Source organism: Neofelis nebulosa, chromosome 9, assembly GCF_028018385.1.
Source record: "Neofelis nebulosa isolate mNeoNeb1 chromosome 9, mNeoNeb1.pri, whole genome shotgun sequence".
In the NCBI taxonomy this organism is placed as follows: domain Eukaryota; kingdom Metazoa; phylum Chordata; class Mammalia; order Carnivora; family Felidae; genus Neofelis; species Neofelis nebulosa.
Window position 1 is genome coordinate 16,511,991 of NC_080790.1, and position 26,257 is coordinate 16,538,247.

The window sequence follows — 26,257 nt, forward strand, 5'->3', positions numbered from 1 at the left end:
AAAAAAAAGCAGCTATAACACTCATGTTCAAGTGTTTGCATGGACATACACGTCTTCATCTCTTTTGGGTATACATCTAGGAGTGGAATTGCTGGGTCATATGGTAACTCTATGTTTAACCTGCTAAGAACTGAGAACACCAGACAGCAATGGGAATTTTTCCTAAGAAAATGTTAAGGACTGATAATAAAAGGAGATCAAGTTTGGGACTGAAGGGGGCTATCTCACCAGACTGCTTTAAGTCTCATAATACAGATATGAAAGGTAGTAACAGAAAATATTACATAGACAATACTTAGAAAGCAAAGCTGCAAGTAAACTTTCCATTAGTCATAAAATCCCAAGAGTTATTCTGGTTCAGACAGGAAGGTAAGTAGATTTTTCTATTCTTGTAAATTATTTCTACATGGTATGTTTCAGAAGCACTTAGGGTGACATTGTATATAGATTTCACTGCCCAGAGTAGATCTGAATCTTGTAAAGTTGTGCTGTCCAATGTGGTTATATGTGGCTTTTATAATTTTATTAGTTAAAATAAAATAACACTTAAAATTCAGGTCCTTAGTTGTACCAGCCACATTTCAAGTGCTCAATAACCACATGTGGCTTGTGGCTACCATCTTGGGTGGTTCTCTCATTGTAGAAAGTTCTATTAGACAGGGCTATTCTAAAGCAGTGGTTCTTAAATGGATGGTGATTTCAGCCCCCAGAGAAATATGGCAATTTCTGGAGACACATGGTTATTTTACAACTTATGGAAGGGAGGGTGTGACTGGTATCTACTGAGTAGAGGCCAGGGATAATGCTAAGTATCCTATAATGCTAAGGGCAGCATCCACAACAATTAACCTTCCACAAATATCAGTAGTGTCTAGGTTGAGAAACCCTATTCTGCACTGTACATTCAAACTTGGCTAGCCCTTTTATAAAAGTAATCAAAAGAATTACCTGTTTAACTTTTAAGAAATCCATGTGCATGAGCTGTACCCCTAAGATTCTGATTAAGGATGTATGAAGAGAATCCAGGGATCTGTGTTGTTCAAAGCTTTCCAAGTGATTCTTCTGATTGGCCAGATCCAAGAACCATTGCGTGAAAGTAGACTGGCTCTCAGCTCTTAGTTCAGATGAAAATCACCTGGTAAACATTAGCAATACTCCCAGAATAGATTAATGGCTCCAAGGCCATTACCTCTTCTGTTTAATTTCTTCAATTACCTATCTCTCAATTAATGGGGTCATTAAGCACTTAAGACTTGCATTAATTTCCCTTCTTCAAAAAAATTCCTTCATTCTGTGTAAATCCAGGTTGCAAATGATTACATCTTGTTAATTATTGTACACTTTCTGTTTACAAACAGAACAAATGACCTAGAAAATGTTTGGCAGCTGTCTTTGTTCACTGGTATTTAATGGAAAATAGCTGAGCAAACACGCACACTGGCCATGTAGGCGGTCCAGCGCAATGTGTCATGGCCCATTGCTTTGCTACCAACTGACTAAATACATGGAAGTGGGGCTTCATTTTAAACAGTTTGAAGTGGTATACTTTAAGGTCAATATAATTCTGCTGAACTTAGAAAAGTATAAAAATAAATTAATTTTAGTTCTAAGACTTTTTTTTTCTATTTTCCATCATTCTGTAATAAATTACAAAAAGGGAACAGTCCTTGCTCTTAAACCTAAAAAGTAGCAATGAAAATGAAACATCAGCACAAGTATCTGTAAGAATAGATGTTAAATATTATAAGAGGATACAAGTTTGAGAGGAAGAGATCCTTCTGGCTGGAGAGAGCTGGGGAGTTTTCATGGAAGTAGGAGCACCTTTAGCTTTCCCTTCACTTATTCGATATGTTCGTGGATTCCTACCTCATGCTGGGTCCACCATATTAGGAGCTAGGGATAAGTAGGCACAATCCGTCTGTTTATGGAGTTTCATTTCCTGCAGGCTAATAAGTCAGCCAACAATTATTTATTGTGTCCCTACTGTGAGCCAAACATACAGACAGGTGATGATGATTCCAAGTGATCAGTGTTAAGGAAGGACACGGTACAATTAATTATGGGTTGGATTTTTATCACAGTGAATCCTCCTTTCTAAGCACAGACATATCTCTGACCTCACTTGCAAGGCCAGTATCATAGGGCGCTCACTCACCCTCAGTGATAATTTAATCACGCAGCAGCAGATATTTAATAACATTCTGCCAGGATCTGGTGGATCACTAGGGTTGACTGGCATCCTCCAAGGAATCAGTAAAGAAGTGTAATTAAGAAACTACTGACCTGGGTGCTGGGTGGCTCAGTCGGTTAAGGGTCCAACTCTTGGTTTCAACCCAGGTCATGATCCCTGTGTTCTCAGATGGAGCCCTATGTCAGGCTCCACGCCTAGTGTGGAGCCTGCTTGGGATTATCTCTCTCCCTCTGTTCCTGTCCCCTGCTCACACCTCTCTCAACCTCTCTCTCTCTCTCTCTCTTTCTCTGAAATGAAAAAAAAAAAAAGAAACTAATGAACTGATCCTCAGTTTGTTAATACTTCTGATGAAGTTTCTGAGAGAACTAATATGTATTGAATCTTGTCTGTAAATCTGAAATCTGTGTCAATTGTGAGATAATTTCAGGAATATGATTACCATATTGGACACTTTGTAGTGCTGGCTTTATTCAATGTCAAAATAATATGAAATTATAAAACATTTCAAACATCAAAAGTACCAAAAATAATATAACAGATACCTATAGATACTCCCTAGAATGCCTAAAAGATCACAACATTTTTTTTTTTTTTTTTTTTTTTTTTTTTTGCCTTCAGTTCCGTCTCTGTCATTTTCTCTGGGACATAAATGAAATAAAACATTAAAGATATAGTTAAAGTCTCCCCTTGCACCACCCCCCCCATTCCCTCAGGCTTTCTTCCTGCCCAAGGAGACCAATAACTTGAAGCCGATCAATTAGCATTCTAATTATCATGTATTAAATGAGAATTTAAAATAAAATTTTTAGCTGAAAAATGGAAAGTTTTCTATATATGCAGGCATGAATAAACAATATATACTGTTCTTTGTTTAGTGTTTATATAAGTGTAGAATATCGTACATAGCCTTTGGCAACTTATTTTGATTCAAAGTTATATTTTTCAACATATTTAGGTATATGTAGCTTCAGTTCATTCCTTTTCACTGCTGGACAGGAATCCATCCATTCCACTTTTAGGTCTCTTTTCCCTGGAATATTTTTTATATGGGTTTTCTTTTCTAGATCAGTCCTGCAAGAGGTCTGTCCGCATTATTAGTTTTTTCAGATAGGTATTTATTTATTTATTTGTAGCAATTTATTTTTTCTATTTCATTACTTCTTGTTCTTTATTAGTTTTGAATGTCTTAAAAGGTTCCATCTTTATTTTTTTGTCAGTTTTTTTGAAGTACAATTCACATACAGTAAGATTCACTGGTTTCAAATGTATAGTTCAATGAATTTTGACAAACACATGCAGTGGTGTAACCACAAACATGATCAAGAACATTTCTATCACCCCCAAAAGTATTCTCATGACATTTTGCAGTCAATTCCTTCCCTCCTACCCATAAGCCCTGTCAATTACTCATCTGCTTTCTGTTATTACAGCTCTACTTCTTCTAAAATTTCATGTAAATATAAACAATATATAATATTTTGTGCTTGTCTGCTTTCAGTTAGGATGATGCTTTCAGTTAAGATGACCCATGTTATTACATGTTACCAGTAGTTCGTTTTTAGTGCTAAATAGTATTCCATTGTCAAAAGTGACCCTCTTTTTTTTTTTTTAATTAATTCATTTCAATTCAAGTTAGTTAACATACAGTTTAGTCTTGGTTTCAGGAGTAGAACGCAGTGATTCATCACTTACGTAGATTACCCAGTGCTCATCCCAACAAGTGTCCTCCTTAATGCTCATCACCTGTTTAGCCCATCCCCCCCCCCCAACCTCCCCTCCAGCAACCCTCAGTTTGTTCTCTGTGTTTAAGAGTCTCTTATTGCTCCCTTTCCCTATGTTCATCTGTTGTGTTTCTTAAATTCCACATGAGTGAAATCATATGCTACTTGACTTATTTTGCTTAGTATAATACACTCTAGTTTCATCCATGTTGTTGCAAATGGCAAGATTTCATTCTTTTTGATTGCTCTCAGCACAGAGCACACTGTCAGCGCAGAGCACAGCGGGCCTTGATCTCATGAACCATGAGATCATGACCTGAGCCAAAACCAAGAGTCAGACCCTTAACCAACTGAGCCACCCAGGTGCCCCTCATCATTTATTTAGGTCTTTAATTTCTTTCAGAAACAGTTTTATAATTTCTAGTATACAGGTATTACACATATTTTGTTAAACTTATCTCTAAGTATTTCATATTATTGATGCTACTATAAATATTTAAATTTTCAATTTCTAATTGTTCAGTGCTAATACACAGAATTTATTTTTTATATTGACTTTGTATTCTGATATTTGCCAAACTTGATTGTTCTTTTTTTTTTTTTTTTCCAAAAAGGCTTTATTACATACAGATGGGAGGGGTTCAGTCCTTCTTAGCTGCAACTTTCTGCATGGCTACCAGGACTTTGCACAGCGAATCTCTCTTGCTCTTGGCAGGGATGTGTGTCCCCACCCTTTTCTTGATGAACTTGAGAGAGAGCCTGTCCTTGGAGACCTTGAGCTGATTCATGGATCGCCATGGCTCCATGGCCATGGCTCCATGGCTCTATGGCCGCTCATAAGGGGCTTGCTGCACACCTCTAAGATCCTGTGCTGCTGGAACTTGGAGTGCTTGGTAAGGCTCTGGTGGTGGTGGCTATGCCTCGACTTGCTCATGTTCTTGGTCACCTTGTGGCCCTTGGTAAGGCCCAGGGCCATAGGATAGTGCAGAGCTGTGGTTGCTAGTCCTTAATGGCTCCTGCTGTGGAAGCACCAAACTTGATTTTTTAAATTCTAATGGTTCATTTGTGGATTCCATAGACAGCTTTACTTCTTTTTTTCCATATATGGATGCACTTATTTCTTTTTCTTGCTCTATTAAGCTGGGTAGAACCTGCAGTAAAATCATGAATAAAAATGGGAAGCATGAATGTCTCTGCCTTTTTTTCTGACCTTATGAAGAACATATTCAGTCTTTTATCATCAAGTATGATATTAGCTGCAGATGCTTTTTATCAAATTGAGGAAGTTCCACTCTATTCCTGATTTGGAGTTTTCATCATGAATGGGAGGTGAATTTTGTCAATGGATTTTCTGCCTTTATTAAAATGATTATATGGTTTTTCTACCTTAATTTATTGATTTGGTGAAATACATTGATATTTACTTATTTTTAATGTTTATTTATTTATTTTGAGAGAGAGAGAGCATGTATGTGCATGAGCGGTGGAGGGGCAGAGAGAGAGGGAGATAGAGAATCTCAAGCAGCCTCCAGGGCTGTCAGCAGAGAGCCCAATGTGGGGCTCGATCTCACCAACCATAAGATTGTGTCTTGAGCAGCAATCAAGAGCCAGACAATCAACTGACTCAGCCACCTAGGTGCCTCAATAGATTTTTAACTTTTAAAACCAACTTTGCATTCCCAAGATAAATCCCATGTGGCAGTTTCCCTTTATATATTTCTGGACTTGATATGCTAATATTTTGTTAGGGATTTTTGCATTCATGTTTGTGAAGGATTTGGATTTGTAGTTGTTTTCCAATGGCTTTATCTCATTTTGGTATTAAGGTAATGCTTACCTCATAAAATAAGTTGTTAAGCATATTCTCTTCTATTTGGGGGAAGATTTTACGTAAGATTGGTATTTTTTTTTAAATGGTTATTCATTTTTGAGAGAGATAGTGAGCATGGGCAGGGGAGAGGCAGAGAGACGAGGACACCCCTGTCCAAAGGAGGCTTGCTGCTGATAGCAGAAAACTCACAAACCAGGAGATCATGACCTAAGACAATGTCTGAGGCTTAACCACCTGAGCCACGCAGGTGCCCCAAGATTGATATTATTTCTTACTAAAATGTTTGGTATCATCCACCATGGGAAACTTATGGATCTAGAATTTTCTTTTGGGGGAAGTTTTAATCTACAAATGCAATTTATTTACATGGCCTAGGGCTAGTCATGCTATCAGTTTCTCTTGAGTGATCTTTGGTAGTTTGTCTTTCAAGGAATTTGTCAATTTCATATAAATGGCACAAATTGTTCCTAGTATTCTTTTAAAATATGTAGTATTTGTAGTGTTGTCACATCTATCCTTTCTTATTTGTATCTTCTTTCTTATATACTTGATCAGTCTGACTGATCAAGAGTCAGACTTGACTCTTGTGGGAGTTTTGTCAGTTTTATTGGTCTTTTCAATGAACCAGGTTTTAGTTTCACTGCTTATTCTTTGTTATTTATTTTCTGTTTTATTGATTTCTGCTCTGATGTTTACTATTTCCTTCCTAATACCTATGAATTTAATTCATTTAATTCACTTTTTTATTATCTTAAAGTAAAAGTTTATAATATTAAATTGAAACCATTTAATGATATAAATTTCCTTCAAAGCACTGCTGTAGCTTTGATTCATAAATTTTGATATATTATATGCTATTATCATATATATTATATGCTATACATGCTATATAATATGCTATATATAATATGCTATTTATCATATATATAATATGCTATATTATATCACATATATTATATGCTATATATCATATATATTATATGATATATTATATGCTGCTTCATAATTTTCATTTAGTTCAATGTATTTTCTAATTTCCCCCATAGTTTCTTCTTAACTATTATTTGGAAGTATGTGTTTAATTTCCAAATACTTAGAGCTTTTCCAAATATCTGTTTGTTGATTTCTAATTTAATTCTACTGCGGTCATAACACATACTTTTTATGATTTATTCTTTTATTTATTTATTTTTTTTTTTTTTTTCAACTTTTTTTTTTTTTTTTTTTTTTTTTTTGGGACAGAGAGAGACAGAGCATGAACGGGGGAGGGGCAGAGAGAGAGGGAGACACAGAATCGGAAACAGGCTCCAGGCTCCGAGCCATCAGCCCAGAGCCTGACGCGGGGCTCGAACTCACGGACTGCGAGATCGTGACCTGGCTGAAGTCGGACGCTTAACCGACTGCGCCACCCAGGCGCCCCTGATTTATTCTTTTAAATTTGTAGAGACTTGTTTTGTGTTCTAGAATATGGCTTATCTTGGTAAATTTTGTGTGCACTTGAAAAGATACTGCATTCTGCTGTTGCTAGGTGGAATTTTTATTAAATGGCAAATAGGTCAAGTTGATTGATGATAATGGTCAGGTATTCCACACCTTCACTGATTTTCTTTTTACTTTGTCTATTAATGTTAAAATCTCCAACTAAAATTGTGAATTTGTTCATTTGTCCTTTCATTTCTCACAGTTTTTGCTTCAGGTATTTTGAAACACTTGTTATTTGCATACACATTAAAGAATATTATGTCCTCTTACCGAATTGACCCTTAATATCATTACGCAGTTACCCTCTTTATCCTTAGTAACGGTCTTTGTTCTGAAATCTGATTCCTCTCATATTCCTATGCCACTTTAGTTTTCTTTAGATTGTTAAGCATAGTATATATTTTCCACTTCACTTTTAACCTGCGTTTTTATATTTAACGTGGGTTTCTCTTAGACAACATATAATCAATTCTTGTTTTTTTATCCAATCTTACAACCTGTGCATTTAATTGGAATGTTTAGACCATTTATACTCAATGTGTTTATTGATATGGCTAGGTTTATATCTAACCATCTGCTATTTGCTTCTTATGTTCCATATGTTTTTTTTTCTCCCTATTTTCCTGTTTTTTTTTCTTCCTATTTACCTACTTATTTCAACTAGAATTTTCATGGTGTGATAGATTAATTACAAAAATCCTTTCTTGTCTTTATGCGTTCCCATACCACACACTTTGCAAAATGACTGTGAAGATCTAGCCATCAAGTGGAAGAGTTTATTTTCCTTCCCCTTGAATCAGGGCTGGCCCCGTGATTCACAAGGTATATATTTTTTATCTCTTCAATTTCAATCTGTGCATATGGTGCTCCTTTTGTATGTATTTTATAAGTCTCATATAGCTGGATTTTATTTTATAATATTCTTTTATATTGCCTATAGCTTTGGTCTGTAACTTTACATTCTAAATCAGTCAATAAACCTATTTGTACTTATATATGCTTACTTTGTCTGAAACTAATCAATTTTATAGTCTCATTATACCAAATAAGATAATTCTTTTAATTGATTTTAACTTCATATTTAGCTATGCTAAATCTTTTCTTTCAAATCATGTTGACATTGTCAACAGTGTTAATTCTACATAATCATTAAATTTGTTTAAATAGTATTCTACTTTTATTTTGAGGAATCCTCAATTACATATTATTTCACAGATGTGTCATCAGTGATTATTTAAATTTATGCTAATTATTGAATTAGCAGAGATTCTTTTCTTCTCATTTAATCCTTCTGGTATCAGGAATTCTGTTGGCTAACATGGATCAAATCACAAGGCCAACCAACATTTAAGGGGAAGGGAAAAAATTCTCCCACTTAGTGGTAAGATCTGCACTCTTTTTGCATTTTAACTCTTCTGATACTTACTTGCCTTCCAAAAGGTTAGGAAATCACTGGTATGTCTTAAAATTGATGGTGTTTTAAAAATGAGTTTGCTACATACACAGTAATGCCAACTTAGCTCACTTGATTAAGTGTTCATTAAAACATTACTCCTTCATTAAGAAATATGCATTGAGTACCTGTGTGCAATACACTGTATTAGGTACAAGAGATACACTTGTACCTGTGTGCAATACACTGTATTAGGTACAAGCTGTCTCACCAGCTGTGAGACAGATGTGATTCTGGTCCTTACCTAACCTACAGTGGGTCTATAGTCCATAGTCACAAGGTCCTGTCAGTTTGATGTTCTACATAATGTTGAATCTGACCCCTCTCTATTTCCTACCTCTGCTCTAGTCTAGCTCAAGCCCTTATGTCTCATATCTGTTAGTTCAACAACCTCTCTCCCTACAAATCCATTTTCTACAAAACTTTGTGATTTGACTTCATCAGTTCTTAAACTTAGTTCCAGGGTGAAATTTAAACTCTATAGAACATCATGCTCTGTCCTTCGTAATCAAGTCCCTGCTACCCATAGGCTGTATCTCTGAACAAGCTTCTCAATTTACTCTTGTGTGCCACTGACCTGATTTTAGTTCTCTGTGCATTTCCTGCTACGTTTCTCTTTTTTGCCCTGGTGTCTATTATTCAGACATACCTCCATGTCCTCTCTCTCTGCTAGGCCAACTCCTCCGTATCCTTTGAGGCTTACTTCACTGCCACCTCCTGGAGCTTAGAAGAAGGGGCAGAGTGGAGGCTTCAGGAAATATTGTGAAAAGGGACTTGAAGGCAATGAGGGTAGAGCTGGCAGCTAGACTGAGGAAGGGCTGGGCGGGAAGGAAATGATGCTGAAGCCATGATGGCAGGATGAAACCTGGGCTTTGGAACAGGAACAGGACAGAGAGCTCCTAAGGATGATGGAGAAAAGAAGAGTGTGGGTTGGTGTGGGAATTCTTAGCCTTCTAGCTGTTTAGGAGGAGGCCATGATGAACCAGGATGGTTCTGGGAAATGGGAGCAGATACAGCGAAATGGAAACAGTGCCCTTCCACATACCATTGACATTGTCCCATGTACCACATCTTGTGATATATATACCACTTATTTGGAAAACATTTCAACGATATCATTTTTAACAGCCATATAGTAATCCATGATATAATCAGAATCCCTTATTGATAGACCTTTACATGGTTTCTAGTTTATGTTATTTTAAGCAATGCTGTCCTGAATGTCCTGGTAGCTAAAATTGTTCCCAGCCACAATAATCTCCTTAAATGAAATGACAGGGGGTGGGAGAGTGGTTGTGGGAAAGGAGAATGCTAGAGCAAAGGATATTAACAATTTTAAGACTTTAACTATGGAGTTTTCAAATCGTCCCAAAGATCACTTCCACTGAAAGTACTTAGCAGTGTCTCCTCCCCCCTTGTCCTCATTAACATTGGGTATTATTTGAAAAATAAAAAGGTCAGGTTTAATTGTATATTAAATAGAAAAGACATCTTCCTTTAAGAAGTGGCAGAATATAGATGTGAGATCTTCACTATGTTCGTGCTGCCTCCTGGTGGCACCTGAAAGACCTGGACAAGGCAAAAAACCCAGTCAAACTGAACTATCTGAACAACTCATCATTGTTAATTAATCTAGGGCTAAAGTAATAGAAAGTGGGTAATAGACACATAGAAAAAAAAAATGGACCTGACTCTAGGATATTGGAGGATATGGAAACCAGAGGAGAAAATTCTTACCCACATGATATAGCATGTGGTCTGATGCGCAGGAGGCACTCAGAGATGCTTTGCTAAAAAGAATGATGGAAAAAGAAAATTAGTGTTTAAATGGCTAGTTGCTGGGGTGCCTGGGTGGCTCAGTTGGTTGAGCATCCAACTTCAGCTCAGGTCAGGATCTTGTGGTTCGTGAGCTGGAGCCCCACAAAAGCTCACTGCTGTCAGTGTGGAGCTGGTTTTGGATCCTATGTCTCCCGCTCTCTGCTCCTCCCTGCTTGCACTCTCTCTTTCAAACATAAATAAAACATTAAAAAAAATAAATTGCAAGTTCTCAGGGGGCATTTTGTGCAGCTTCCTTAAAGGGGAGGAGGGAGCTACTATATTTTATGCATTAAAATTTTTTTTTATGTTTTATTTATTTTTGACAGAGAGAGAGACAGAGCATGAGCAGGGGAGGGGCAGAGAGAGAGGGAGACACAGAGTCTGAAACAGGCTCCAGGCTCTGAGCTGTCAGCACAGAGCACAACGTGGGGCTCAAACTCACAGACCGAGAGATCATGACTTGAGTCTAAGTCGGACGCTCAACCAACTGAGCCACCCAGGTGCCCCTATATTTTATGCATTTAACATCCATTTCTCCTATAGGATGGTGAAGACAATAAAGATCAAAGGGATTGAGAAATTTGCCCAGTGCCACAGTCTTCTAAGGTAATTGTTTCACTAAAAGAATGCTCTTAATGGTAGTTGTCTACTCTGGATCTTAGATTGGTTTAGCAAACAGGGTCATTTTTACTTTTGTATTGTTCCTGTATGCAAGACACTATGCTCCCTATTAGGGATGAAGGAGGAAAGGACAAGGAAGAGCTGAAAATGCAGATGACACAGGTGTGGCCCTAAAAGGAGTTGCTAACCTACTTCTGTTTTCCAGAGTTCCATCCTCTGCTCTGCACACACATTCTGGGTAATCACATCCACACCTGGGGAATTCAAATACCACCTGTACAGTAATGCATTTGCCCATTTAATCTTTCCCTTAAGATTCACTGAGGAAGGGGTGCCTGGGTGGCTCAGTTCCTTAGTCTGAGTCTTGATTTCGGTTTAGACCATGATCTCATGGTTTGTGAGTTTGAGCCCTGAGCCCTGCTTGGAATTCTCTCTCCCTCTCTCTCTGCCCCTCCCCTGCTCACTGGTGTCTGAGCACATGCATGTACCCTCTCTCTCAAAATAAATAAACCTAAAAAAAAGATTCACTAAGGAAAAGCAATTTGCTCAGTATGTCTCCTATGAGACTTGATGTTGTAGGATAAACAGACATCAAATAGTCACACAAATGAATATATATTCATATATTATGATAAGCAAAGGAAAAAGTCCATGTTGCTATAACAAAATATAACTTGGTGTTAGTGGTATTTAAACTTTATTGCTCTTATATTCTTAATGCTCTCATATCTATAATGATTGATTAAGGGGCTGACTAGATTCTTCAGTCTCCTTCCCCTCCTCTTCCTCCTTGTCCTTCTTTTTATTTTTAGTGCTAAAATTAGAGACCGCTTGACTTGAAAATTTCCTACCTAGCCTTCTCAGAATTATCTACTTTCTGAATTTCTGGGAAGTTTAACAAAAAGGCCTTATCAGGGGCGCCTGGGTGGCGCAGTCGGTTAAGCGTCCGACTTCAGCCAGGTCACGATCTTGCGGTCCGTGAGTTCGAGCCCCGCGTCAGGCTCTGGGCCGATGGCTCGGAGCCTGGAGCCTGTTTCCGATTCTGTGTCTCCCTCTCTCTCTGCCCCTCCCCCGTTCATGCTCTGTCTCTCTCTGTCCCAAAAATAAATAAAAAACGTTGAAAAAAAATTTAAAAAAAAAAAACAAAAAACAAAAAGGCCTTATCATAAATTACCAAATTATATGTGTTATTCTTTGATTTAAATGTGACTTAGCAGATATATTTATTTTTTATATTTTTAAATTTTTATTTTTTATTTTATTTTATTTAAAATTTTAAAAAGTTTATTTATTTTGAGAGACTCTCTCTTTGAGAGAGAAGCAGGGAGAGAGGAGGAGAAAGAAGCTGACAGTGCAGAGCCCGATGTGGGGCTTGAACTCATGAACCATGAGATCATGACCTGAGCCTAAACCAAAAGCCAGACACACCTGTCTGAGCCACCCAGGCACCCCATTTAGCAAACATATTTAGAAAATACATTGTTAATGTTAACATTGCTTTCCAAAGCCTTTTTCTTCTTTTTTCATTTAATTTTCATTTCATTTTTATATAACATATATAAAGTGCATTCATCTTAATTGTACAGATCAATGAACTTAAAAAAATTTGTTTAATGTTTATTTATCTTTGAGAGAGAGAGAGAGAGAGAGAGAAAGAGAGAGAGAGAAAGAGAGGAGAGAGGAGAGAGAGAGAGAGAGAGAGCGCACATGACCAGGGGAGGGGAAGAGAGGGAGGGAGACATGGAATCTGACCTGTTAGCACAGAGCCTGACTCGGGGCTTGAACTCACGGACCGCAAAATCATAAGCTGAGCTGAAGTTGGACGGAGCCACCTAGACACCCCCAGATCAATGAATTTTTAACATGAAGACACAGGTAGCCATGAAATCTTTGATAACATTTATTTTTATAATGTGTTAGTTTCTATAAAACCCTGGAGTTGAAGATTTGGTGAATTCAATATCTGAAAAGTTCCCACATGTAACCTAGTTGCCAAAGTGAGTTCTCATTTTCAAATCATTTAGCCAAATCTGCCTTCTTTTCCATCAGAACAAGTCTGACTTTATTTTTCATTTCAAATCAACATATTAGTAAGCATCACTATGATAACCATCTTACTTTGTAATTCTAATTGTAAGACAGATTGCTAAATAAGGAAAAGACCCTTGCCACGAGTTTGTAGTCTGGTTGAAATAAAGTACCTCTGCTTTAAAACTTCTTACCTACATTTTTGGGTTGGTTTTGCTCTAATAGAACTCTCTCTTGGGAACATTGTATTATTTAAAAATGTCAAAGAGATGAACTAAAAAATGAGAGTTGTTCTTAATACTAGCTACAGTTGTTGGATAAAATACAGGATGTGCAGTTAAATTTGAATTTCAGAGACTAATAATTTTTCAGTGTTTTAGTATATCTGGGTAATCTGCATATTAAAAAAATTTTGCTATTTGAAATTCAAATGTAACTAGGTTTCTGTATTTTTAATTCCTAAATCTGGCAACTCTACTCTTGTTTTACTCCATATTATATCTGCTTATTAACAACCTAACATGCACCAAAACACTCCATTTCTAATGCTTTGCCTTTCAAAAAAATATGAATAACACAGGGAAAGACAAACATGGAAGTTTCACTGATGCTAATATTTTGAACTACTGACTGGTGTTTGAGAGGAATTTATTTTTTTAAAGTTTATTTATATTTGAGAGAGAGAGAAAGCGTGAGTTGTAGGGCGGGGGAGAGGCAGAGAGAGAGAGAGAGAGAGAGAGAGAGAGAATCCCAAGCAGGCTCCACACTGTTAGCATGGAGCCTGATGTAGGGCCAGAACCCACAAAGTGTGGGATCATGACCTGAGCCAAAGTCAGACACTTAAGCCGAGCCACCCAGGTGCCCTTGAGAGGAATTTATACTCAAGGGCCAAACCAAACACTATGGTAAATAGAGGTAATAGAGACATACCTTTTTTTTTAATAGAGATCTAGGAACTAACTATCTGATTCAGGCTTGTGGGTAGCTTGTTTCTCAGGCAGATAAATATTAGGGAAGACTATATATAAAAGGTGACGATCCAGAAATTGAATCCTCTAAAACTATTATGACAGTGCCCCTTGGGAAGTCTTTGGGTATTTCTAAATACAGAGTAATCCAGTTTGATGACTACTGACCCAGACTCTAGGGAAGTCTGAGAGGAAGTGGCATTTGAGCTGAGAAATGAAGGATGAGTAGGAGTAATTTAAGTACAGGGGGTAGATAGTCTGTCAGATGTTCACAGAAATTCCTCCCAGCAGATCTCAGGAAAAATCATATAAGTTAGAAAGGGAGGGGTGATAATTGAAGTTAAAATGCCCCCAGGTCTTTGTATCATTTAAGAGGAGGATGAAGGAATTGACTCATTTCAGAATTCATTCCATTAAATAAATGTTACAAAATGTAGGGCAAACACTAACAGATAGTACCAGAGTGAATAACTGCCCAAGTGGTAGAGAAGAAAATGGCAGGTGTGGGTGTGGGTGGGGTAGAGAAGGATAAGTTAATTTTTTTTTCAACCAATCTCAAAGAAAACATTAATGGAGAAACCTAGAAAAAGTATAAAAACCTTAACACTTAAAATGGTAGGAATGAATCACATAATATTAGAAATCACAATCAATGTCAATAGACCAAAGGTAAAAAGAAGCTTCTAAGTCTGAATAAACATTGAACAAACAGAAAACGAGTAAACATTGGGCTACATGTTATTTACAAGAGACACTTAAAACATAAGACACAGAAGATTAATAGGAAAAAGGAGAGAAAACAATAAACGAACCAAAGCAATAACAACTAAATGAAAGCTGGCATGACTAAATCAATACCATGCAAAATGAACTTTAAGGCAAAACTTTCTGGACTTGAAGAAGTATATTAAAATTGATAAAATGGTAGATTCATCAGAAAGAAATTTTACACGTTTATGTACTTTATAAAATATATTCAAAATATAGAAAGAAAATATTGGCAGATTTACAAGAAGCTGACAAAAAAAATCACTTTCTGTACCTTATACTTGGGCAAAATTAACAACTATTCTAATGGATATATGTTTTAAAATGACCAGACACTAGGCCATAAAACAAGTACCAAGAAATTTTAAGTAATCAGTATTATATAGACCATAGTCTCTGATCACAATGCAATTAATACAAGTTATAAATTTATATCAAAAAGATAACAATATACCTCATGTTATCTAGAAATTTAAAAAAAAGTATCTTTGCTCCATAGACTACAAAATAAGTCTCAATAGGAATTAGAAAAATTTTAAACAGAATAATTAAATTATCATATTTTATCATTACCATATATTATTACCATAAAAACTTAAGGGATATAACTAAAACAGCTGTTACAGGAAAATTCTATAGCTTAAGCACATTTTTTAGGAAATGAGAGGTTAAAATAAAGCCACTAAACATTCAACACAAGAAGCTAAAATAATTAATAGAACAAACTCAAAGAAATTTTTAAAAGGGAAAGAATATGATATAGAAAAGAAATATGAACTAGAGAATAATTAGAACAAGAAAATCCAAGAAAGATTAACAAGATCTGTCAAGAAAAAAAGTGAGAAGATATAAATAGATACAGAATAAAAGAGGAAATGGTCACAGACACAGATTTTATATTATTATTTTTTATCTTTTTTAAAGCTTTTATTTTGATTCTAGTTAGTTAACATACAGTGTTATGATAGTTTCAGGTGTGTAATATAGTGACTCAACAATTCCATATATCACAAGGTGCTCATCGCACTGTATGTTAACTAACTGGAACACATAAGGGTCCATGTAATCCCTTCGAATTGGGGTTTTTGTATTCTTTGGGTAAATACCCAGTAGTGGAATTACTGGATCATATAATATTTCTATTTTTATTTTTTTGAGGAACATCCATACTGTCTTCCACAGGGGCTACACCAGTTTTCATTCCCACCAACAGTGCATGAGTGTTCCTCTTTCCCCACATTCCCACCAACACTTCTTGTTTCTCGTGTTGTTGATTTTAGCCATTTTGACAGGTGTGAAGTGATAGCTCATTGTACTTTTGAGTGGCATTTCCCTTGATACAAATGATGATGAGCATCTTTTCATATGCTGTTGGCCATCTGTATGTCTTCTTTGGAGAAATGACAGACACAGATTTTAAAATAATGTGGTTGTATTATTAAGACTATATGTTAGGGGTGCCTGGGTGGCTCAGTCGGTTGAGTGTCTGACTTCAGCTCAGGTTATGATCTCACAGTCGGTGGGTTCCAGCCCCCTCAAGGGGTCTGTGCTGACAGCTCTGAGCCTGGAGCCTGCTTCGGAATTCGGGTCTCCCTCTCTCTCTGCACCTCTCCCACTCTCACTTTGTCTCTCTGTCTCTCTCTCAAAAATAAATAAACATTAAAAAAATTCAAAGACTATGTTAATAAATTAGAAAATCTAGGGGAAATGGAAAAATTGATAGAAAAATAAAATGACAAAATTCATGCAAGGAATAGAAAACTTGACTAAACCTGCAGAAAAGAATTTATACGGAACTCAAGATTTTGTCTTCCCCCAAATACCCATACCTAAATGATTTTACAGCTGAGTTCCTATTCTTTCAAGGAACTGTTAATTATTGTGTAATATAAAGTGGTACAGAATACAGAAAAATAGTGACAGTTGCATAGCTCATTTTATGAAGTTAGTATAATTTTTTAAATTAGATTTTTCTTTTTCTTTTGAAATAATTTCAAATTTGCAGAAAAGATACAAGAAGAATAGAAAGAACATGCTCCCCACCCAATAATCTGAAAGTATATTGCTGACATCATAACCCAATCACCCCCAATACTTTAGCATTTATTTATTACCAGCAAGGATGTTTCCTTGCATCACCCCTATACATTCATTGAGATCAGGAAATTAACACCATAGAATACTACTATCTAGTTAATCAGAGATCCAATTCAAGTTTCTCCAAAACAGAGATACATAATTAAATGCAATAATATACCTAAGTAAGTGATTAATAGGTGCTCAATAAATGGCCATTACTTTCACTAATCTGTAAATTCATTAGGGGCTCCTGAGTGTCTTTCTTGGGCAGCCATGGGGTAGGTCTGCCCATGTACTCCGCAGTCCTTACACAACTAGAGAAGTGGGGTGATCCTACCCCAATGTGCCACACTCTCATGACAAATTTACATTCTTTACACCACCTTAGTCTGGCTCTGAGACCCCCTACGAGGCTGTCATGGAGGCTTTTAGCCTATCCCAGATAAATAAAGCTGGCAGGTCGTCCACGTGGAGCTTGTAGCTCAGATTGGGCACTGCTCTTCCTGGGCCCCACGCAGCAGTCTCTGCTTTGCCCTGGGGCAGGAGGAATTGTACCCACCTGTGAGTCTCCCACCCCTCCTCTCCTGGTAGCGTCCACGCTCTGCACATGCGCCCTGAGAACTATAAGGCGGGGGCGGGGAGGGGGACGCCAGGCGTCAAGCTTGCTGCCATCTTGGGCTCTGGCGCTCTTCTAAGAGCCGTGGGAGGAACGGCCTGGCTGGCGCTTCTTTGTAAGTCTGCATTTTTATTGTTAGCCTGCTGACACCCACCTCACCTTTTTCCTTTGAACTGTCGGCGCTTTGGTCCCAGAGGAGTGAGCAGTGGCCCCCTGCCTCCTGTGGGGGATCCTCCAGTCCCCCCTGCCCTCCCTGTCCTCTAATGGCGTCAGCTGTTCAGCTTGCCGTGACGAAATGCCGTTTTCAGGGAGGGTGTCTCTCAGGGTCGTTTCCATAATGGCTGAGACTATGGCCAGGGGTTTTTACTTGTGGAGCCGGAAAGACGCCAAGAGCATGGAAGTGCTCTCTTGAAGAAGCTTATTTTTACTGAGTCACGTAATTGTAATACGTTAATACACATTCAGAAATAACTTTACCTTTTGGAATTTTGAAAAAACCAATGCAGACCCTTTGCAGCGTGTCAGCTAAGTAGAAGGTAAAATTAATCCCCCTTCTGTTCTTCCATGCCACTCTCCTCGTTTACCCTTCATGCCTTTTGGGCACCTGCAAGCACATATTCATGTAGCCCTATAGGATATTGTGTTAGTATTCTCTACATGTTACTCTGACCCTCCTCCCCGCCCCCCAACTTTACAGGATTCCTAAGACCTATTCACCAGAGCCAATGAAGGTAGATTTATTTTTAAAATAATAATTGAAAGGATAAGAGGTGTTCTATAATTATTCCACCATTAATATACATTTAGGTTGTGTGGTGTGTGTGTTTTATAGCTTTACTGAAGTATAATTGTGGTACAAACCACACATGAAGTATGCAATTTAATGATATTTGAAACAGGTACTCATGAAACCACTGTAATCAGGATGATAAACCTTTCCGTTATCCCCCACAGATTCTTCTGGTCCCTGCCCTTAGGCGCACTGATCTGCTTTCTGTCACTATAGTTTGTATTTTCTAGAATTGCATATAAATGGAATACAGTATACATTCTCTTTCTCCGATTTCTTTCACTCAGAATAATTATTTTGAGATTCGTCTATGTGGTATGTATCAATACTTTGTCCCCTTTCATTGGTGATCGTTTTCCATTGTGTGTCCTACAACCATTGTATGGTTCCACTTTGATAAGAGACAAACTGTGGTTATTCAGATTTGAGTATTTTATAGACATTTCTGCAAAAGTGAGTGAAACAAGCTTGATATGTTAAGGAAAATGGACAATATTTATTGATGATAAAATTCATGCTTTAAAGCCAAAATTATAAACTTGGAAAACTTGTGCCTGTCACTGCAACCTTTAGAGCTTCCCAATATCTGTTTTCTGATGAGGTTGGTTGTGATATTTGATTTTTGAAATGTTGGGTAATTGCGGTATGTCAGTATGCAGAAGTTCTGCATAATTCTGAACCAGTATTTTCAAACAAATCAATGTAGTACCTTTAAAATCATTCGTGTTTTAAAGTTCCATTCAAAGTTCGAGATTAAAGGATTTAAAAAAAAATTTTTTAACGTTTATTTTTGAGACAGAGACAGAGCATGAATGGGGGAGGGGCAGAGAGAGAGGGAGACACAGAATCGGAAGCAGGCTCCAGGCTCTGAGCCATCAGCCCAGAGCCCGACGCGGGGCTCGAACTCACGGACCGTGAGATCGTGACCTGAGCTGAAGTCAGACGCTTAACCGACTGAGCCACCCAGGCGCCCCTGAGATTAAAGGATTTTAAAGTAAAATTACAAAAAGCTCACTTACATGGTTTTCTGTATTGTATTTCCATACTGTAAGTAATGTCTAAGAAGTCACCCCTCATTGAGTTTTTGTGACTATCAAAGAAGAGTCTCTTCGGCTATGTGAAAAAGCTATTAAAATACTACTCGCTTCTCTAATTAGGCATCTGTGTGTGGCCAGATTTTATTCACATACTTTACCCAAAGCAGCCTATTGCTACACACATTATAGAAACAGCTGTGAGAATCCAGCTATTTTTCTGTTATACCAACATCAGGACTTGCAAAAACTGTAAAGGCATGACCCTCTTCTCACTATATTTTTTGGTTTTGAAAAATATCCTTCATGAAAACATTAATATTTAATGGATTTATTATGCTTTGAAATGAATAAATTCAAAATGTTTTCTTTTTTAAAAAATATATGAAATTTATTGTCAAATTGGTTTCTATACGACACCCAGTGCTCATCCCAAAAGGTGCCCTCCTCAATGCCCATCACCCACTCTCCCCTCCCTCCCACCCCCCATCAGCCCTCAGTTCTCAGTTTTTAAGAGACTCTTCTGCTTTGGCTTTCTTCCACTCTAACCTCTTTTTTTTTTTTCCTTCCCCTCCCCCATGGGTTCCTGTTAAAAATGTTTTCTTAATATGGTAAACATTGTCAGAAGCTACATAAACACTCTTTGGGGTCTGTCTTGTCTTGGGCAGCTCTAACAAAACACCTTATGCTGGATGACCTAGTAAACACCAGAAACTTCTTTCTCACGGTCCTGCATGCTGGGAAGTCCAAGATCAAGGTGTTAGCAGATCTCAGATGCCCGTGTTCTTGTGATCTCCTCATATGGCAGAGAGAAGTTCTCTTAGGACTCCTATAGAGGCATTAATCACATTCCCAAAGGCTCCATACTCATGCCCTCTAATCCTGATTATTTCCCAAAGGCCCCATGTTCTGATACCATCACATTGGGAGATAGAGTTTCAATATAACTGGGGGGGGGGGGAGCACAAAAACTCAGTCCGTAAGAAGGTCCTCATTTTTAGGAATATAAGCGTTCTGAGACCAAATATTTGAAAACCATTGGTTTAATAGAACTGTTTTTGGTGTTTGAGAAAGAGAGGTTAGGGAGGAGTCTAGAAACTTCTAAATTAGGGGAAAGCTATAGTTTAAATGGAGTGGCCAGGGAATGCTTCACCTAAAAGGAAACCTCTGACAAAAACTTGAAGGCCGTTAGGAAGCACGCTGATCTCTGAGCAATAAACCCAAAACCCAGACTTGGGAAGTTCAAGAAATGGAAAGGCACTGTAACAGGTGTAATGAGTGTAGTAGGAATAAGGTAACAGAAGAACGTGTGTGGAGGGAGAAGGGGAGTCCTGGTGGTAGTGGTTACATGTTGTAGGACTTCTAAGCCATTCTGATGGCTTTAGTTTTCACTTTGAAAATAGCTACTGAAGTTTTTGAACATAGTAGTGCATGCGGCATCCTATATTTTAAACAGGTCCTATGATCCCACTCATGTAGAATTTAAGAAACAAAACAGATGAACATATGGGGGGGAGAGAAGAGATGGAAGCAAACCACAAGAGACTTTTAACGATAGAGAACAAACTATGAGTTGATGGAGGGAGTGGGGTGCGAAATGGGCTAGATGGGTAACAGGTACTAAGGAGCGCACTTGTGATGAGCACTGGGTATTGTATGTACGTGATGAATCACTAAATTCTCCTGAAACCAATATTGCAGTGTATATTAACTAACCAGAATTTAAATTAAAAAGGAAGGGGCACCTGGGTGGCTCAGTCAGCTGAATGTCTGACTCTTGATTTCGGCTCAGGTCTTCATCCAGGCTCTGAGCTGAGCGTGTAGCCTGGTTAAGATTGTCTGTCTCTCTTTCCCTCTGCCCCTCTTCCCTGCTCTCTCGTGTGTTCCTTTCTCTCAAAACAAAAATAAAGAGAAAAAAATGTCACTTTACCTCACAAGGTTGATGTGAGGATTAAGTGATTTAAGAAGGTCATTCTGGTTACAATACTGAGAATCATCATGGAGGGGTAGGGTTAAGGATAGAAGCAGGAAGACAAGTTAGGAACCTAGGCTGTATCTGCAGAGATGGAAGAAAGTGTGTGTGTGTGTGTATAATATTTTAAATGTGCTTTGGGCATAAACCCAGTAGGATTTCCTGGTGGGTTGTGTGTAGGATGCAAAAAAGTGGTATCTAGGATGATTGAAGATAGTTGTCCTGAGCAAATCTTACATGTGGTAGATTATATTGATTTTACTTTTGTTCAAGCTTCATTTTTTTTGCCAGTGATTTTATACATGTTTAACTAGGTTTTGTCTCTTGAAAGCCTTCTTTAGCAAAACAAAATTTCTATTTCCTCTTAATTCTTTTAGGTAGTTTTAAATTTTTTTTTTTTCAACATTTTTTAATTTATTTTTGGGACAGAGAGAGACAGAGCATGAACGGGGGAGGGGCAGAGAGAGAGGGAGACACAGAATCGGAAACAGGCTCCAGGCTCCGAGCCATCAGCCCAGAGCCTGACGCGGGGCTCGAACTCACGGACCGCGAGATCGTGACCTGGCTGAAGTCGGACGCTTAACCGACTGCGCCACCCAGGCGCCCCACTTTTAGGTAGTTTTAAAAAATTCTTTTATCTGTCTGGTAGTTTTGCTTTTAGTAAAGCCATGTTTCATAGCCTTCCCACTATTGACATTTTGGGCTGGAACTGAGTTCTTTTTTGTGGGGGGCTCTTCTGTGCATTCTGTGATAATGCCTAGCACCTGGTTTACATGTGCTGCATGCCAGTAGCTACCCCTGCCCTCATCCCTGCCCAGTTATGACAAGCAAATCTATCTCTAGACGTTGCCAAATGTTTATTTACTGTAGGACAAAAAAGGGCCATGGTTGAGGACTAATTCAATAAAGAATGTTAAATGGAAACTCTGAGTTTGAAATATGCAGATTAAAAAAATACTGTTTTATTTCCACTGCATCTGTGTCCTAAAAGACCTGAATCTAGAAATCAATCTGAAAAGAGAGGAGGAGAACCAGGGCACAGATGCTTAATCTGAACCAGTCTTTTGCAACACGGTAACTTTGCCAGGGTACTAGTCAGAGTTTTATCAGAATGATCTTAAATTTTGAAAAAGGGACAATTAGTAAGCTGATTCTATCACAAGGGTGCTTTACCTATTTTTATTTGTATGTTTTGGATTTGTGTCTTTCACTTTTAGTTCTTATACATAATTATGTGATTTAGTTGAAAGAGCAGTGTGAAACAGTGGGAGTTGTGTATGTAGAGAACTGGACTGAATCAAAACCTAAATTCAAGCTCCTGAATCCCTTTTATCTTCACTGTTGTTTTTTTTTTTTTTTTTTTTTTAAGTTTACTTACTTAGAGAGCACGCGTGCACGCTGAAGAGGGGCAGAGAGAGAGGAAGACAGAATCCAAAACAGGGTCCAGGCTCTAAGTTGTGAGCACAGAGCCCAACATGGCGCTCGAACCCAGACTGTGAGATCATGGCCTGAGCTGAAGTCCGATGCTCAACTGATTGAGCCACCTAGGCACCCAGGTTGTCTTCACTGTTTTGAAATGAAAAGTGGCAATCTCGGTTAAACTAATGTACTGAAAACCTCTAAAAATATTAAAGTGTTATAATAAGGAGCTATTAATACAAAGAAAGACATTTACATTTCTTTTAGAAGATTTAAAGCTTAAAAATTTAAAGTTACATATATGGATCAACTATATTTCTATCAGGTTCCACTGGTCTAGACTTTCTGGATGTGAACTCCTAGAAGACAGTTGCCAAAATGGTCAGAATGACATCTGTAAGATCTATTCTATAGAATTGGGGAATTCTAGTGTGGAAAGTGCTTTCCATATCTATTTTCTTAGTGTTTATAGATAGTATTTTCCACAAACCCTACGGGAATTGTGATGCTGTGAATTTTTAAATTTAATTCAGAAGTTTGAACTTTTGAATTTAGTTTTTAAAAATAGCCTTTTTAAAAAAGAAAACATTAAAATACGATAAATTTAAAAGCAGATACAAGCACTAATTAGCATCATCAGATAAATTTGATTATTTAAGGTGTAGATTTCTTTATCTGAGCCTGTCTGTATCTGGTCATATGTTGTGGAACTATTACATATGTCTGAGCTTGATTTTCTCAATACAGTGCTATCAAACACGATAATAAGGCAAATTATTTTATATGTATGTATAGCCTTATAAGGCAAGTGATAATGTTATCATTTGTTTTATAATTGTATCAATTTATGAAATTATTAGAAAACCACTTATGAATCCAGTTTATAGAAGTTTTATGTTTTCTATTTCTGCATCTTATATTAGGTTAAGAAGGATTTTTGCTGCTGTTGCTGCCAAAAAAAAAAAAGTTTGAAAGTCCTAATTCAACCCTCTCACTTTAAAGATTTGGTATGATTCTAAGAAACAGTTCCCCAAATTTCACATAATTGAATCTCATAAAACTCCTTTCCTGATGTCTTAATCTTGAATACGCAAAAGTACTTTCCATGAATATGGTAATAGTCTAAAGAATAGAATATTGAGTAAAGATTGTTGGATGTAGAACTTAATTTAAATTAGGTCTTTAAAGGTCCATTGTATAGAACCATTGTTTAAAACCAATCATGTAATTTTCTCTGAATTGTTACAGTTTGACCTTCAGAAACACAAGGGTAGGAGCTTTATCTGTGACATTGGAAACTTTCTTCATGATCCTGTTGAGCAAGTATTGAAGAGGCAGGTGAAAGAGACTGACACCCCCAGAACAGGTTATTCTGTCTATGTGATCAAGAATCTTTCCCAAAGTAGTGCACTTTGGTAATCATCACACAGGACCTATGAATTTACGTGTCAGTTCTTTGGGGCCCAAACACCTTTCTCCTCTTGAGATTTCTTTGTAATAAATCCTGTCTTTTCCTGCAGAATTAGCATAGATTCTTATGGCCAGCAATTTCTTCAGGCAAAGTAGATGTACTGTTAGTTCTGTCAACTGTGACTATTTGTTTCTCAGACAAGGCCTCCCCAAGTGCTTCAGCAATCTGTTTCTAGATGTTCCTGGCATTGGGTGAGAGCATATGCAAACCAGGCTCAGATTTTTTTTTTTTATCTCCTCCCTTCTGCTGTGAAACTCCACATGAGGCCATTTGTATTGTTTGAGGGAGGGTTAGGCTTCTGGTAGTTTATTCTATTCAACTTCTTTGTGTGTTTGGGCTTTCTTTGGCTTATACTGTATATACGCCTTCATTTAATGAAGGCATCCTGGCAAATCTGCTTCTTATACCTGAAGAGTGGTATGTTTCCTGAAAGACAAGTATTTTTTTCCTTTTCCTATGTTCTCAGGTGAGTGGTCACATCACCCTTTGGGTGCATGCCAGGAAGAATGTTCTTGTGTTCTAGCACAGGATCCTTTCTTGAGTACTTGGTCTTCCCTTTATGTAAGGAATAATAAGCCTATAAATTGACTTAAGTCTGGGAATTGGGTAAAGGCCTGTGACTTTAAAGGTTTAAGGTGGTTTAAGGCCTTTCTTGTCCCGAAGACAAAGTTTATTCTTGTTATTGGTTTATTCTAATGAAAGTCTTTAGTGTATTGCCCATTGATTCTTTTATTCCTAGACACTCCAGGATCAAATAAGCATAGGCTATAATTTATAGATCAGACCGTGATGATTACCTCCAAATTAATCATCTAGGAGGAAATAAAAACCATAGTTGTACCCAGATGTTCCTAAATCTTAACTCTTTCTCTAGCCTTGCAGTGGCCTGTTTCAATTTTTGGACTTGGGTTTTAAAGGTTAGAAAGGGCTTCTGTTTATCTTTGAGATCGTATTTATACTTTGATAAGATTTTTATTTTTTTGTCCTATATGTTTCTCTTTCATGTTTTTACCTTTTTCCTCTGAGTTTTGGGCTTTCTCTCAAAATTCTAGTCCATTTATCTTTATTGTGTGTTCACTTTCCCCATTGCAGTCTTAAATTTCTTACATGTATTTCTTTGTAATCTCAGTTGTTGCATCTTAATGATTACTTAGTCCTATAAGTGTAGTGCTCTCTTTTGGCCTTTTGAAAACAAATCAGACTTTTGAAAAGCAATTTTTTTTCTGTTTCCTTCAGCATATTTATTCCTTAGGGGAGCATTTCCTTGGTTTCTTTTAAGTGGTTTTCTCGCTCTCTTTTTTGTTAGGTCCAGTGTTTTTCTCATCATGGAAAGAAATTGATAGTTGTGAAGTGTTAACTCCAAGTCAAGTAGAAGTTGAACTGAGCTGTGACCTATCACAATAAGTGTTGGTTCTTGCCTGAATTTGGGGAATATTTTATCCTTGAATATTTGTTTTACTATTTTTAGAATTGTAACAATCTAGAGAAGATTAGCTGGAGGCATAGTTACAGCTTTACCTCTGGGCTAAAGATTTCTTTTCCTTCCACACTTTTTGTGGTCAGCCATACCAGGGAAAAGGTCTGGATTTACTTAACCTGCCTTAGGGTCTTAATAGGCCTGGCTTTCCTTAATGGTGTCTAGGACTTAGCCTATTGCCCTCCCTCAAAGAAGTATCCAGGAGTTGTATAATGACGCTGATAGGGTCTAAATGTTACTAATTGATAGACTGCGGAGTGCAAACATCATGTGTCCTGTGGGTTCACCATCTGCCCTTGCTGGTGGCATTCACCCCTTTGAGTTCTGTGTTGTTAGAAGAAGTCTGCATGAGGGAAGGTAGTTTTCTCACAGGAGTAGAAGGAGGACTTTATTTGGCTTCCTTCTATTACACCACATCTGTCCAATATCTAGTAGAAACTTAAGTTTCTAGAAAATAAACATTGCACTCCTGTCTTTTCCAGTGATTGTATGTATGTGTGTATATATATGTATAATAT

The 26,257-nt window shown here is 37.5% G+C and overlaps 1 pseudogene; it reads right to left on the reverse strand.

Annotated features, from left to right (window-relative positions):
* Nucleotides 1-4,553: 4,553 nt before the first annotated feature.
* LOC131486281 (large ribosomal subunit protein eL36-like) lies at nucleotides 4,554-17,912 on the reverse strand (annotated as a pseudogene).
* Between the last annotated feature and the right edge of the window lie 8,345 nt (nucleotides 17,913-26,257).